The sequence below is a fragment of the Protopterus annectens genome, chromosome 1.part2 (genome assembly GCF_019279795.1).
Source record: "Protopterus annectens isolate FY-2018-M chromosome 1.part2, PAN1.0, whole genome shotgun sequence".
Classification (NCBI taxonomy): Eukaryota; Metazoa; Chordata; order Ceratodontiformes; family Protopteridae; genus Protopterus; species Protopterus annectens.
This window is the reverse complement of record NC_056727.1, coordinates 36959972-36978173: the sequence shown is the minus strand read 5'-3', so window position 1 is coordinate 36978173 and position 18202 is coordinate 36959972.

Genomic DNA, 18202 nt, shown 5'->3' with positions numbered 1-18202 from the left:
TGCATGTGTGAGATGTGTACTGTGTTTAGCAGTTGCGCTGACTATTGTGTGCAATACTGATAATATGAATAGTATCTGTACACCTATGCCTGTTGTTCTACTGTAGTTTAGCACACTCACAGTAGCAATGCCATAGGTGTGGCCACTGACAAACTGTGCCATATTCTTACAGGTCCCTCTGGTGTGACAGCAGGGCAGACGTTACATGCTGGTGAGTGTGTTAACACTTTAAACTTGGTATTGAACTGTGCATGTCATAGATGAGGTGTAGGCCATGTACACATAACACACTTACGCATAATGCATGCTGTGCATGTTTGCTGTGAGACGTGAAACATGTCAGTAATGTCAGTAGCTGCCTCATTCACATGCAATGCACAGGGCATCAGACACAAATGTGGCAACACTGTACTGCACATTGGATAGGCATAGTTGACACACATGTACACAACATAACACGTTTGTCATGCGCAGTACACCTCAACATGCTACACATAGTTTAATCGGACACACACTGGCAGGCCAGACTTCAGTATCCCACATGTCATCCACACACCACACATACCATACCTGAGGGGTAGGGGCCTAGCATGGGGCTGTGCGACACTCCTCAACACATAACACAGTCATGTTAGGCAATGCTCCCTATTGGACATCTCACACACCCTTGTGCAACGTGGCTGTGTAATTGTGAACTTAACCACTGCACTGCGGTTCAGGTACAGCTTGCTAGGCGGTGGTCTAGCACACTTTAGTGGCCTTGAGTGAATACATGGTGCATGATGATGATGGCTAATGGTACTACACCCCATACTGTTACAATGGCCATGTCCAGGATTGGTATCCCATCACGTATACATGCACCACCCATCCCATGTGTGTACATAGCATGCATGTGCTACACCTGTGTCCACAATTATCTTCTACAGACACAGACACTGCAATCAGACATGGAAATCCATGTGACACACAGATAACACATGCAGCCATGGTATGTATACCTGTGTGTGATGGTACACAGGACATTGCAGAGCTTATAATACTTGCACAGAAATGTCATGTCCTTGTACACATTGTGTTCCAGGGTGTAGGCAATCATTGAACATGTACACGCATGCACCACAGCCATGTACACTGTCATCAACTATGGCTGTCTACACTCACACTGCATGGACTTGAGCAACACTTATTCTGCATGCTGACACGTGTGCGTGACTGTTTGCCTTGTGATACTGTCACCCACCTTCAATCAGTATTGAGTATGATTTGGAAGTCTGTTATGTGTGTGTATCTGCTGTAGTGAGGAGTGTGCATGTGTTCCTGTGTTCCTGCGTGCATGTGTTCCTGTGTGCCTGTGTGCATGTGTGCATGTGTGCATGTGTGCATTTGTTCATGTGTTCATGTGTTCATGTGTGCATGTGTTCATGTGTTCATATGTGCATGTGTGCATGTGTGCATGTGTGTATGTGCAGACCATAACGTGTGTTTCCTGTCTTCCTCTCACAGGTGCTGAGGTAGCGCTTGGCGAAAGCAGCAGGCGACCTGAAGCCACTGCCATGGATAGTGGTGATGATGAAACATGTATTTTGGCACAGGGAGATTTGACAGGGTCTGTCGTTGGTCCACCAATCAGCAGTACACAGCATTCAACCCCATCCATGTGCACACTCATACTGCCATTACATCCCTCACCACCAATGGCCATAGGGGAGGGACAGCATATAGTTGGCATTGACCAGGAGAGTGTGGTACCCATGGCATGTGCATCCCCTCACAGCAGCCATAGCCATAGACCCGAAATGGTACCACTTAGGCATAGGTCCAGATGTTCTCGGGGGAGCACCACTGGATATATTGCCCCTGGCAGGCGTACCCTCACAGGTCTTATGATGACCACTATGTTCCAGGCTGTAATGCAGGCTCAGGCACGTATGGAATGGTACACCAGGAAGGGACTTATGGCACAGAGGGCACATAACACCGCTATCAATGACAGCATCCGTGACCTTGCCAGTGCCATCCGGACATACACCGAGGTCATTGATAGACGTTGGGTGGAGACAATAGATGCCCTCCACAACATGTCTTCCTCAAGCCAGGACCATGCGGGACGGTTGCGATGTCGAAGCAGATGCATGCCAGCAACAGCAACAGCTGGCAGTGGTCGTGGATGGCCCACAGCTCACAGCCGCTCCCGTAGTGGCAGTACCAGCCCCAGCAATGCTGGGGCTGGCCTGTCCATTGTCCGTCCCAGTAGACCACGTGCACATGGCTCTGGCCAGTCTCAGCAGGGACATGGGTCCAGTCATCATACCTCTGCCTCTGATGACAGTACCCAGTCAGGGTTGGTACCCGATACCATCCATAGCACCCCTGCCAGGCATAGGTACTGTGTTCATGGCCGGAAACAGTGATCTGTACAGCCAAGCAGGTACAGTCTGTGGCTGTCCCACAAACCACCGTATATGGCAGCCAAATGGTGGAGCTGTGTGCATGCAGACATACATACATTAAGCAAATAACTAGGGCTCACACATACACACACACATTACATCAATATTGGCCAATGCTGTACTGTTGTCCCACACACACACACACACACACACACACACACACACACACACACACACACACACACACACACACACACACACACACAGACATGTCGATTGGATGCATCAATGCCATTCTCTGGCAAACAACAAAATGCCCTGTGCATATGATGATACCTGTGCCGCATCCTGTCATATGCATTATCAACGGAGGGACAGGCTAACATGGTGCTGATGAACAGGGTGACACTATAGCAGTGTAGCAATAATAGCGAGCTGTCAACAAGGAAGTCTAACTACATTCTTGTAGGTATATCTGAGCAGACATTATGTATCAAAGCTCTGTTTGTCAATGTAGCATTGTTTACACCACTGTTAGGTCTGAGTATGTATTATCCATCAATGTGCCACTTGGCTGATGTGTGATGTGTTGCCAGCATGTGCTAGCGAGTGGACAGTACGTATGTGATGTGTGCAGTAGAGATTAGCAAGTGTACATCTGTGAACATGGCGGGTGCACACTGTCTGGATGTACGTGCATAGTGGACACATGCGACATGTGGCATACCCTGTCGTACACATTATTAACATCCCATTGCATCTTTCAATGGCCAGTATGCATTCTACTACAGTTATGTACTAACATGGGTAGACGTGTGTATGACATGGGTTGACACTATGCTGCGGGTGATACCATTAATATCAGTCAATGATTTGCAGTCTGGTAGTATACACAACCTCAACAGCATGATTATAAGCAATCATTGGATGATGTCCCGACAAATGACACGCAGTAGCAGGGAACCCAGTATCAATTGGATGTGCGCACTGTCTGGATGTACGTGCATAGTGGACACATGGGACATGTGGCATACCCTGTCGTACACATTATTAACATCCCATTGCATCTTTCAATGGCCAGTATGCATTCTACTACAGTTATGTACTAACATGGGTAGACGTGTGTATGACATGGGTTGACACTATGCTGTGGGTGATACTGTTAATATCAGTCAATGATTTGCAGTCTGGTAGTATACACAACCTCAACAGCATGATTATAAGCAATCATTGGATGATGTCCTGACAAATGACACACAGTAGCAGGGAACCCAGTATCAATTGGATCCTTCCGGTGCTACACTATAACACTAACCAGTGGTGATGACCGCCACCCATTACTGTGACCATACCTGTGTGTCATATAGCCCCCTTAGGTACATGCAGACACACTGGGGATGTGTCCATCAAAATCTGGGAATGCATGGAATAGCCTACAATGCATTCCCTGGATGGGACGCATATCCTACACAAGGTATCATACAGACAGATACCTGTTGTGTGATACATGCTGTATAGCAGTAAGCCGACTATGGCATAGTCATCCTCATGTACTATACATACTATCCCGTCAGTACCACACTGGTGGTAGCCCTCAACATGTATGCCGGGTACCATCGTGTACATACAGACCCATGTTATGTCATGTGTCCCTTCATATCCACATATCCATAGGTATTGTGGAGTCCCAAGGTGTATCACAGACATTAGAGGCCTGAATGCATATCCACAAGGCAGTTGTGCACCTATAAAGACTGTCCATTCTTGGCAGACTTTGTTGTGTATGACCATGTCTGACATATACCCCAGCCATATACCCTCACTCACACTACTCTTAAGTAACTGCCATGGGTGTGTGTGCCACAGATGACCTTGGTCACAGAACACGGCAGTGGATGGCCATGTCACATACATACATATGTGACCTACGATCTGAGTAGCAGCGGCACAACCTGTCAATGGAAACAAATGTATTCATGTAGTATGCAGGCTTCACACCTATGTGCTGATTAAGGGGACATGTACACATATATATTTGCCACACAGATACCTGATATCTGCAATGCACTTACTGTTGTCATCATACTATGTCATACCATAGTAAAAGCAAAACCCACACTGTGTTGGCCAACAGTGACACACACACAGTCAGCATTTGCAGGATTCAAATCCTGCCTAACAATGTTATAATACTAGAGAGTGATGCATTAACACGGTGTGCTATTTACTTTACTGGCTGGTTTGCTTTCTCCTGCTGTATTTGTAGGATGGTGACATCATCAGACTTTCCAAAGAGGAATGTACCTCCTTTACTGGGTTTTCCCAGTCTCCAAAAAGGGCACTCCTTTCAAAGAAAATTACACACATACACAAACCCCCCACACACACAGTCAGCGTTTGCAGGATTAAACCCCTATCTACCTATGTTATGATACTAGAGAGAGATGCATTAGCACAGCGGGCTATTTGTTTTACTGGCTGGTTTCCCTTCTCTTGCTGTATTTCTGGGATGGTGACATCATCAGTCTTTCCGAAGAGGAATGTACATCTTCTAGTGTGTTTTCCCAGTCTCCAAAATGGGTACTCCTGTCAAAGACAATTGCACACATACACCACCCACACCCAGTCAGCATTTGCAGGATTCAAACCCCTACCTATGTTATGGTATTAGAGAGAGACGCATTAGCATGGCGCGCTATTGGTTTTACTGGTTGGTTTCTCTTCTCCTGCTGTATTTTTAGGATGGTGACATCATCAGTCTTTCTGAAGAGGAATGTACATCTTCTAGTGTGTTTTCCCAGTCTCCCAAAAGGGCACTTCTTTCAAAAATAATTGCACGCATACACACTCACTGTTTTCAGGATTCAAACCCCTACCTAACAATGCAATGATATTAGAAAGTGTCACTTTAACACGGTGTGTTATTTGCGTTATTGCCTGGTTTGCCTTCCCCTGCTGTATTTGTAGGATGGTGACATCATCAGACTTTCCAAAGAGGAATGTACCTATTTTAGTGTGTTTTCACAGTCTCCAAAAAGGACACTCCTTTCAAAGACAATTGCACACATACACACCCCCACAAACACACTCACTGTTTGCAGGATTCAAACCCTACCTAACTAGGTTATGATACTAGAAAGTGTCACTTTAACATGGCGCACTATTTGCTTCACTGACGGGTTTCTTTTCCTCTGCTGTATTTGTAGGATGGTGACATCATCGGACTTTCCAAAGAGGAATGTACCGCTTTTACCATGTTTTTACAGTCTCCAAAAAGGACACTCCTTTCAAAGACAATTGCACACACACACTCACAGTTTGCAGGATTCAAACCCCTACTTAGTTATGTTATGATACTAAACAGAAATGCACTAACACGGTGCGCTATTTGCTTGATTAACTGTTTTTTCTTCTCCTGCTGTATTTATAGGATGGTGACATAATCAGACTGGACATGGTGATGTGTGTACGCTTTGTTTTATGCCATTCCAGGAATGGTCCATGTGGGTCAGCAGGTGTCAACAGCTTGAACATGACCTCAGTATCCTTACCTTGTGTGATCTATCTGTGGACACATTGACATTCCGTCATATGTCAACACATGTTTATGCACAGCTTCTTAGTTTTGTGGATACTACATGTGTCTGGGATGTTGATAAAGGGCTATTCAAAGTCTATGTGACACATGTGTAGATGTGTTCATTGATGTATGTCTTGGGTGGCTGCCTTGCAAACAGTCTAGCATGTTTGGGAACCATGATCCGCACATGAACATACCACAGTTGGTAGAGTTGTGTGTGTGTCAGCTTCCAATAGCTCTGTTTATGACTGCAACCATGATGGACTCCATGACCTTGCAGATCAGACCTCATAGGCGTACTGGACTTGACTTCCCATGGTGTGTTGTGCACCAACACTTGTGGGGAGTGCCATATGTAGCTGAGACACATTCAACGGTTCCAAATCCTGTGTAGGGGGTGCGGCTCAGCTAACTGTTCAGGTGCATAATCAGTTTGTTCTGTAGTTTGTGCATGACACATATTGGGAATCAATGTATTCCACCTGCTGCCATGCTTTTGGCAGTGGGGGTAGCTGCTCATCCATTCTACATGTGATATCTCCTGGCATGATAATGTGGACTATTGTCAGTGGGGTATGGGTATGTACATATGGGCCTGTCTGTCATGATGTCGGCATTGACACTCAGGTACAATTTGCCCTGACTCAGGACATATATGTGTGTACATTGATATTTATGACATAGCTGAAGGAGGTGCCATGATTCAGTCTGAACTGCTTCTCAGCTCCTCTTTACAACACACTAACGAACATGAGCACTAATCCCTGTTATACTCTTTTACATGCTTAACACCCTACTGATCCTTTGTGATCAGGCTACAGAGTATGTCATGATAATATCCTGGCATGTCAAGGGGTCGGTTTTGTGTGTACTCTTCAGTCCAGCTGGTGGATATTGTGATACTGACACAATGTCACATCTGCCTCATGTACACAGTCACTGCCCTTCGGGCTAAACAACACGCCTAATACACTTGTAATAGGTGACACTCATGTTCAGACACACTGATGTACCACTCACCAGCCCTGACAAGGGAATAGTCACTTTGGGCTGTCTGTTGGGTGCCAGGATCTACAAACGCAAAAAGTAACAAACAAGTGAAAACAAAAACCAGAAGATAAAATTACCCTGTACTTGTGAACGCCAAGGGAATTCTTGTTTAGTCCACACTTGTAAATTCTCCACACTCAAATGGCTGCTGTAGACAGAATCCAGGATAAAATCAGTTATGTTAGATGCTAAATAAATGTCCACAAAGAGGTCCTATGTGACAAAATATCCATATAAATCAAGTAGTAAAAAAGATTTCTCCAAAAGCTTTATTGAACCAATACTGTGAAGCGCTTTTTGTCTCACTAATAGTGGGACTTCTTCAGACAAACAGATTCTAACAAAAAACAAGGTTTAAATACTGTTACAATTAATGTAGTCGGGTAATGTAGAAAGCATGTGTATTGTAATTGTAAAAGAAATATGGTAAAAATGTATATGCTAACATGTAAACGATAAATTTAAAATCAAACAGCAACTAGTAAACCTATATAAAGGTAAAATGCAAGGTTACTAAGGACAAATTACTCCATAAGTGCACGGTAATGTACAGAAATTCACTTCGAAAACAAAGCAAGCAAACCCCCCCCCCCCACAAGAGTATATAACATGACCTGGCTACATTAATTGCACTATCTAATAGTTCTTTGTTCAGGTGTCACTGTATATCCTGAACATATATGCATGACTATTGTTAGACTTTGTAGTTAGGTATGTGGTTTAGGTGGGATTCTGACCAGACTATTGTAGTTCTAATGTGACGTTGTACCATCTTTCAATAGCAATTTCCCACAACAACGTCCTTTCTTTTTTGTAACTACTCGATTCTTTGATGTGATTTATTTATATATGTATTCAGTGCTCAAGTTGAGTAACTTTTGTACATACTGTTTTTTGTTTGTTACTGCTCATTCCTTAGTCTGAAACGTGTAGTAACATATAAATGTGATTTGTATTACCATATATACTTTATATATTTTTATATTTGTTTTATATTTAGTATTTATTTAGATACTGTAATAATGACATCTTAGCGATGCTTTTAATCTTTTTAATGGTTCTGAAGTTTTGTTGATTTTGTTTTAAATTCATACATAGATTCACCTCATTAGTTGTTAGGACACTATACCTTTAACTAATTGAAGCACAGAACTGTAACCTAGCAACGGCACCTTTTTGGCGCCAAAACCAGTATTTAAACCTTGTTTTTTGTTAGAATCTGTTTGTCTGAAGAAGTCCCACTATTAGTGGGACGAAAAGCACTTCACAGTATTGGTTCAATAAAGCTTTTGGAGAAATCTTTTTTACTACTTGATTCATATGGATATTTTGTCACATAGGACCTCTTTGTGGACATTTATTTAGCATCTAACATAACTGATTTTATCCTGGATTCTGTCTACAGCAGCCATTTAAGTGTGGAGAATTTACAAGTGTGGACTATACAAGAATTCCCTTGGTGTTCACGGGTACCAGGATCTGCCACATAACACAGGCAGTCAGGTCACTCCAAAGCAAGTACAAGACTGGCACCATCATTGTCCATGCTGGTGTGTGTCACCTCAGACGTTACTCCCTGGACCACATGACATGATACATGGAGGTACACTCTGATCATGTAGCCCAGGCCAGTATGAACCTGACCTTGTCTAGAATCTTACACCCACCAATTATGATGTCACAGTATACGGACACACATATCACATTTAACAGTTGGCTAACAAATTTGTTTCTTTCATAGGGGATACAGTGTCTGTCAGCATATGGTGACATGCTCAACATGCCATGTAGCTTCACTATGGACAGCTTGCACCTGTCACCCTTGGACTTTGGTATGCTGGCTAAGGCTCTTGCTACCACCAGAGTGCCTTTTTTATACAGGGCTCAGAAGACAAACCCACCTCCATAGACATTACAGGTTAAATGAAACTAAGGGTAATGCTGCTCAACAACAGTTGTGTTAACCTCATATTGTGGCCACTCAGGACTCTCCTCAGTATGGAGGAGAGCAATATCTGTGCACTGACAGACACCTGGTTCAGGCTCGCTTATGCACACCAGCACTACCAGGTTTTGTTCCATACCATGCTGTCTGACAACAAGACTTGGAACAGACAGCACAACTAGGGGGAGTATCCATATACATCACAGATACACACACCTCCAGGTTAGTAGCACTGCACAAAGCATCACAGACCATACATAGACAACTACCATTGTGCAATACTGCCTTTCAGTTTGTTGTCTGCTACAGAACACACTCCCAAACTCAGGAACCACACTTGGCTTTTGTGGGAACTATGGAGAATATGCAGGTCTCCACAGACACCATTATATTGTGTGACTTCATATACACACATATTGACTGGGGATACTACTCAAGCCCCGACAACCTCACACAACAGTAACTACAATTTGTGGACTCATATGCTTTGGCACAACCAGTCAGCACAGCCACAAGGGGGAATACATATTGGACCTGCTCATCACCAACATGGGGACTCTATGTTCCACACCAGCGATATACCCCTCATTGGTAAGGTCAGAACATACATGTATGTCACAGGACATACATATACCCTCCACACACCCATCCTGGGTAATCTTGGTGAACTTTTCATAAGCCAACATCTCACTTCACCGAAGCAAGGTGGTATCCTTCAGAGATCCTGAGACAGTGGCATATACGGCTCACACTGCTGCATCCTTTACATGCACATTCTATGGACACCTAGTGGACCGCATGGATTGTGCTCTCCCAAATAACAACAAGACCCACTACTACAATGGCAGGGGACCTGTCTGGTAGACCCCAGCTATTAATAAGCTGTACAATCCCAGACAGGGAAGGCATCTGTGATCTGTACTAGCAGACAGCTACAATTACTCATGGACATTTCTAAGGGCCGCTTCTAACAGACAATTGCACCTGACATGTAGGACCATCACACGGCCTTCTTCGGTTATGTCAGGAACCTGGGTGGACACTCACTGATATGCTGTGAGTTACTGCATACTGATTAAACCTACCCTGAACCCACTGGCATTGCCTACATCCTGGCAAACAGGTTCAGTGCAGATGTCTCCCACCCATCCCCCCTAAGGAGCAACTATCCATCCCAACAGAGTATAACCTCCCTGACATCACACGGTAACAGGTGAGTGCTGCCCTCCCCACAGCGTATATCACAGTATCAATGTGACCAGATGGTGTCCCAGCCTGCATCATACATGAGCATCATGACAAATGCAACCCTCACATTACATCACTGTTCAATATCGGAGTTACCACAGGATATGTACCCAAGGAATGGCGTACTGTGACATTGGTCCTGCTCCACAGAGTTGGTGCCACAACGGACCACAGACAATATTGCCCTATAAGCCTATGTGTCCTGTTCTGCAAAGCTATGGAGCATATTGTCATAGGACTCCTACACACAGGCATTGGGAACCTACAGACACTGTGTCCTACTCATTTCAGCATTGTTGTGGGCAGATCTTGCCTCTTGAACCTGTAGGTATTCTTTAAATGGCTAACAGGTCCATCAACATAGGGACGGCTATCCACACGGCCTACCTGAACCTTGCAAAACCATTCAACACAATAACCCACTGGGCCATTATGCATAGGCTCACCAGCGTCAATTTGGACACATATCTCACACAATGGATTGATACCTAGATCAGGGATAACACCCACATGGTGAGGATTGCAGGTGCCATGTCTGACTATACACCAGTTACACATGGCATCACACACAGCTTGGTCCTGGGATCTCTCTTGTTCAGTATATATTTGTCTTACGTACAGGCTATCACAGGGGGAATATGGCTGATCATGTTTACACTTGACTGCAAACTGGGTGCCATTATCAACTCTCCAGCTGCCACATGCATACTCAATCAGGGTCTCACAAAGATGGATGACTGGTGCCTGAGCCATGGCCTACACCTAAATGCGATTAGTTGCATAGTTATCCCCTTTGGGAGTAACAACATGCCCACACATTACCACATAGGTAGTACTCCATTACATATGGTAGGAGTTGTTAGGGGTTTGGGGACATGACTTGTTCGTACTGTCGCCTTTAACATTCACATTGCCAAAGTGGTTGGACACATCTGCTATGTGTGCCACCTTATCCCATATGGTTTCACATCTAGATCGAGTGAGGTCATTGTGCCCCTATACTCATCACATCCATGCTTGGTTACAATGCCACATTTGGGGTGTACCTTTCCTGACACCTGCAGCAACTGTACTGGTCACAGACGGTCCTCACCAAGCAGATCTAGGGACTCACACAGATACCCTGTATAGTTCAGATGCAGTAATTCCAGCACTACTCAGTCGCTTACCACCTACTCAGATATGATGTGTGCCTGTTGTTTACAGCTATACCCAAACCAGTATTACTGGACATGCTGCACCTCAGGATATCCAACTCCCTTGGAGCTACACACTGCAGGGACATATACCTCAGCACAGATGATAATAGGACATTGTGGAGGGACAGATTCTTATCCCAGAGGCTCCACTCACTACAGAATGTAATCCCAGTTTCACATAGGCAGAGCCACCCACTGACCACCTACTGGAGACATCTTGATGACTGTATGGGTGATTGTATATTTACCCCTGGGATATCCTCTGTGTCCCTGCTAGACAGAGGCACACTAGCATAAACGTACATGGGCTATCATGTGTGACCTACTATTCACACACACAGTGTATTAATGTGACAGGGTTGAGAATGCCAAACACACTCTGGCTAGGTGTGTACATGCCCTAGGGCAGATAGCCTAGTATTGACCTCTGAACCTATGCTTATGTTCATGAAGCACAATGTTTATTGCTGTAACTGTTTGAAGGTCTTTATCATCTTTGCTTTACCAGTTTCCATGAAGAACTTCAGTATCTGCAGAACATATTTGATTATGTTAGGGTTCCACTATATTATAGATGTGTCTGTTGTCATATAACTGTGTGCACAGGGTGGATTGCTGTATAGTGACAGGTTCCTGGGTTAACACATGCAACTGCCAGATATGTATGGCCCACTGCTGTACTCAGACATAGCCTAAGTGTGTAAGCATGCCTAGTTCTGACATTACATGTTTTGTTGCCTGACATTTGTCTCATTTATTCAAGTGTGTGAGCATGCCCAGTGTGAACCTTCAGTATGTTGCTATCTGAGGTCCACTACATTTGCTGATGTGTGCGAACATGACCAGTATTAACATTTATACTGTGTGTGTTGGAAGTCAGGTTCTGCTCTCACTGCAGGACTCACCTTTGTGTCATAACTGAACAAGGATTATGCTGTGCCTGCAGTGTTTCCATGGAATACTTTGCATAGACTTATCAACATTCCGTCATACAGGTGGACTACTGCAATACTATCGTGGTTTAGTGGTTCAGTACTTTGGCTATAATGCACAGTATCCTGGGTTCGAGGCCCGTCACTGTTTCATATTGAGCAGACCAAACTGCTTAAGGGCCTGTTAAGCAAATATGAGCATGTTGGCTTTTGTTCAGCTATGCCCTACTTAGACCAGGCTTGTCCGACATTGCTCAGTATTCACCAACTTTGCTGGACATTGCCCAATATTACTGAACATTGACCACAGTTGTGCTAGTTGGTGTGCGCGATTTTGTTTGCATATACTACATGATGGTAATTGCTGTTTAGCACTGCTTTATATTGCTTAACACATGGCATCCATGCCTTAGGTGGTGCTGCAGGGCTGCCTATGTCGGATGCACATACTACACTCCCTGCACATGTTTGGAAGCAGGTAGTGTCAACTTAGGCATCCCTTTTTCTTTATGTGCGAGTTGGAGAGGGGTATAATTTCCAGAGTTCCTACTGAGCCAGTGTATGTGTTACGCGGTGCCTCTTTGCCAAGGCCAAAGCATACTGGGCATGCCTCCTTCTGCCTACTGGGGCAGGCTCAGGTTGTTCCTCCTCCGAGTCACGCTCTGCCTATGATGGCCTTGGCAATGGTGGGGGGCTGTTTGGCCCAGGTCTATGCTGGTCCTTCTGCAGCTGTTTTTGCAGGATCATATTATGTAGCATAGCACATACCATGACAATTTGGGTACATGTAGTTGGTGAGTACTGCAAGGCTCCACCAGATGTGTCCAGCACTGGAACCATGACTTGAGCAGCCCAAACACACGCTCTATTACATTACTTATTTGTGAGTGTGCCTCATTACGGCATTCCTGTTCAGGTTGTGTGCATTTCTGATGGGTGTCATCAGCCACGGCTCCAGTGCATAGCCAGCATCCCCCACTAGGTGACCATGTGGGATGTCACCATTGGCAAATGTCTGGTACAGCTGAGTCAGATGCCAGATATGGGAATCATGGTAGCTTCCAGGGCAGCCAGCACACACATTCAGTATTATGCCCTGGGCATTACACACGACCTGGCAGTTGATGGAGGGGAAACCCTTGTGGTTGAAGTAGACCCTACCCCGCTCACTGGCTGGTGCTTTGATGCGTATATGCGTGCAGTCTATTGCACCCACTACCCCAGGGTATTCCGCTATTTGCTGGAAGAGACGCATATTGCTGGCCAATACATCACGGGAATTGGGGAAATATACATGATCACTGACATGTGCTGACATGGCATCAAGGAACTGGTGTAGTACCCTGGATGCTGATGCCTGTGATATCCCCATCATATCACCAGTTGGTCTCTGGAAGGTACCTGTTGCTAATATTCTTAGGCCAACACATACCTTGGTTTCCACTGGGATGGGTTCCCCTCTGTTGGTTCTGTGTGTGAGGTGTGGCCTGCACAGCTCAACAATTTGCTGCAGGAGGTCTCTGTCCACTCTATAGTGCTCCACTATCTCCAGCTCATGTAGCCCCTGGTAGGTTACCCTTGGCCTGTACACTCTTTGTCTCCTCACTGTGGGTTGTCCAGCAGCATTTCCATTGTCACCACCCTCAGCGTGTTGCATATGTCGCCTTATAACAACAATGGCAGCCCCTAACATTTCTTTGTCTCAGTAAAGCTTTTTCAGTTTTCACTTCTATTAGCTTACTGCAGTGTCTGTTGTGAGAAGCATAATGGACTGTTGTTGGCAGAGTTTTAAATGCTAGGCTGGGCTGGGTTAGTGTACTGCCTGTGTAATTGCCTGATTCTGATTGCTTTCACCTGCTAGCTCTGCTAGTACTCTCTGGTAGCTTCCTCCTATTTGTTGTGCTTCTTTTTTCCTTTCTGTTTCCTCGGGGGGGGAGCACCACACACACAAGTGCAAACACGCTCACAGCAGCTAACACGCGCGCACACATGCTTACACAGACTAAAAGTTGCTTATTCGGGTTAAAACACGTGCGCACACCAGCACAAATGCGCTTACAACTCTTTACACAGCCTTATACATACTTACTCTAGCTTAAATGCGCGCACTCATGCTTACATGTGTGCACTCTGTCTTACTCGTGTTTACATGAGCGCAGACACACGCATGCATGCTCAGCAATAAACGTTGGTGTTATCCACGGTATACACCTTCCATTTCTTGGCTTTCCCTAGCCTACCTGTTGGATCACCTCTTTCCATGATGTCTAACTGACAGCGGACACATGCCACTCTGCTCCAATGAGCTTCACTTCTTTTGAACATACCCCCTCGTGATTTCACCTATCTTCTACTCTGTTACTCCCCATATCCTACTCCTACACTCCACTGATTGTGCTCATTTGCTATGTAAACTAGCGATTCACTATCCTAACACTCATTTACATAGGATTGCCTACTAATTTTTGGTTACATGTCTTAGACTGAGCTTCCCCCCTTAGCAACCTCTACTCGGTGGCCATGTTGTCTTCAGCCTGCCATTCTCTTGCATTGTACATTAACAATATCAATAAAATCCACATTTGTGGGTTATAATTTTTAGTATTCTGTGTTTTAGAGTGCAGCCCGTTTGCGCGGCGCTGTGCTACGCTTAAACATCGGAAATCGGCGTAAAAACATTATTTTTATTTTAATTTTGCATCAGAGAACATTTCCAATGGCCATATATTTGGTCATTGGCATGCTTCCTGCACTGGATGCAACCTTTATTTGGAGCTGTCATGGCTCCGTTTTGCTATTTGCAGAAAGGTGCTCAGTTGTCAACTGAGTACATTTCTGCAAATAACACTGCTCTTATTCGGACAGGTTCAGGTTTCCTGAATTGCAAATCTACCTCATTGGCATGCCTTTCGCCTGCAATTGAGGTGATTTGCATGTCCCAGCCCTGTCCATGTAAGTGCCGTTTTAGGAGCTCTCTTACATGCCCCTACAGGCTGTTCCTGGATTGCTCGTCGGACATGATGGCTGCATGGAGTCTTACTCTACTCTTAGACTCCGTGCAAGCCATTGTGAATCTGGCCCTTAGTTTCATTTAAAAAAACAGTCTTTAAACCCATTGAGTTTCACAATGTAAGCAGGTAATCTTTGCCAAGCTATCAGATCTTTAGGACATATGTTAACCTTGAATAAAAGAGCATTGTTATCTGACAAAGGGCAAGAACTAATTAAAATGTCATGAGTTATTAGAAATTAATAATTTATCAATAGCTGTCTGTGTTCCATATCGATATGAGTAGTGTGTGTAGTTTAATTATTCTGGTTCTTTTATATCATATATGTCTCTGAGATTTAAAGAATTAATAATTTTTTTTTAGCTGGAGCAGACAATTTGAAGTTATCATTTTTGGTGGTATCCTTTTTAGTAAGAATACAATTAAAATCTCCAGCATAAACTATGTCTCCTTTGGATTTAATAGATATTAATTCTAAATATTTATTAGCAGTTCCTGCACTGATACCAGGTATCCAATATGTGCTAGCTAAAGTGATGAATCTTTTATTCAACTCTAGCACTACTAAACATAACATACCAGTCTTCTCTGAAAAGGTGTCTACTACTTTGGGCATCGGTAAAGATTTGTTCCACAGTATCATAGTACCTCTTCTCTTAGCCTGGAAATAAGATTCCACAAGTGTTGTGTAACCATTGAAAGATATTCTAAGTCCTTTTTTAATAAAGTATGTTTCTTGTAGAAATGCTATGTCTGTTTTATTCATTTTCAAATATTTTGATAGACTTCGGGCCGGATTCACGATGGCTTGCATGGAGTATATGAGTAGAGTAAGACTCCATGCAGCCATCATGTCTGATGAGCGATCCTGGAACAGCCTGTAGGGGCATTTAAGAGAGCTCCTAAAATGTCTCCTACACGGACAGGGCTGGGATATGCAAATTACCTCACTTGCAGCCGAAAGGCATGCAAATGAGGTAAATGTGCGATCCAGGAAGCACAAACCTGTCCAAGTAGGAGCCGTGTTAGTTGCAGAAATGTACTCAGTTGACAACTGAGTACCATTCTGCAAATAGCACAACGGAGCCTTGTCAGCTCCAAAGAAAGTTTGCATATGGTTGAGGAAGCATGCCAATGGCCAAATATACGGCCATTGGAAATGTTCCCAGATGCAAAATTAAAATAAAAATATTTTTTTTTCCGGTGATTTCCGATGTTTAAGCGTAGCGCAGCGCCGTGCCGCACAAATGGGGTGCACTATAAAAAACATAAAATAAGAAAATAAAAGCCACAAATGTGGAACTTATGAAAATTGTTACATTACAATGTAAGGGAATAGCAGGCTGAAGACAACATGGCCACCGAGTAGGGGTTGCTAAGGGGAGAAGCTCAGTCTAAGACATGTAACCAAGTATTAGTAGGCAATCCTATGTAAATGAGTGTTAGGATAGTGAATCACACGTTTACATAGCGAATGAGCAAAGTCAGTGGAGTGTAGGAGTAGAATATGGGGAGTAACAGAGTAGGAGATAGGTGACAGCACATGGGGGGTATGTATGAAAGTAGTGAAGCTCATTGGAGCAGAGTGGCATGTGTTAGCTGTCAGTTATACATCATGGAAAGAGGTGTGTCAACAGGTAGGCCAGGAAAAGCCAAGAAATGGAAGGTGTATACTGTGGATAACACCAAAGTTTCTTGCTGAGCAGGTTTGCACGCGTGTGCGTGCCTGTAAACTCGAGTAAGACAGAGTGCGCTTGGAAGCGTGAGTGCACGCGTTTAAGCTGGAGTAAGCATGTGTAAGGCTGTTTACAGATCTATAAGTGCGTTTGCGCTGGTGTGCGCGCGTTTTAACCCGAATAAGCAAGTATTAGTCTGTCTAAGCATGTGTGCGCGCGTGTGAGCTGCTTTGAGCGTGTTTGCACTTGTATGCTCGTCGCTCCCCCATGAGTAAACAGAAAGGAAAAAGGAAGCACAACAAATAGTAGGAAGCTACCAGGGAATACTAGTAGAGCTAGCAGGTGCAATCAATCGGAATCAGGCAATTACACAGGCAGAAAACTAGCCCAGCCCAGCACTTAAAACTCTGCAAACAACAGTGCAGTTTGTTTCTCTCAAGAGACACTACAACACTGGAGTAAGCTATTAGAAGTGAAAACTGAAAAAGCTTCACTTAGACAAAAAATGCTAGGGGCTGCCATTGCTGTTATAAGGCAACATATGCAACATGCTGAGGGTGGTGACAATGCAAAAGCTGCCGGACAATCCACAGTGAGGAGACGGAGAAGAGTGTACGGGCCCAGGGTCACCTACCAGGGGTTACATGAGCTGGAGATAGTGGAGTGCTATAGAGTGGACACAGACCTCCTGCAGCAAATTGTTGAGCTGTGCAGGCCACGCCTCACACACAGAACCAACAGAGGGGAACCCATCTCAGTGGAAACCAAGGTATGTGTTGGCCTAGGTATACTAGCAACAGGTACCTTCCAGAGACCAACTGGTAATATGATGGGGATATCACAGGCATCAGCATCCAGGGTACTGCACCAGTTCCTGGATGCCATGTCAGCACATGTCGGTGATCATGTATATTTCCCCAATTCCCATGAGGTATTGGCCAGCAATATGCGTCTCTTCCAGCAAATAGCAGAATACACTGAGGTAGTGGGTGCAATAGACTGCATGCATATACGCATCAAAGCACCAGCCGGTGAGTGGGGTAGGGCCTACAATAACCGCAAGGGCTTCCCCTCCATCAACTACCAGTTCATGTGTGATGCCCAGGGCATAATAATGAATGTGTGTGCTGGCTGCCCTGGAAGCTACCATGATTCCCATATCTGGAAT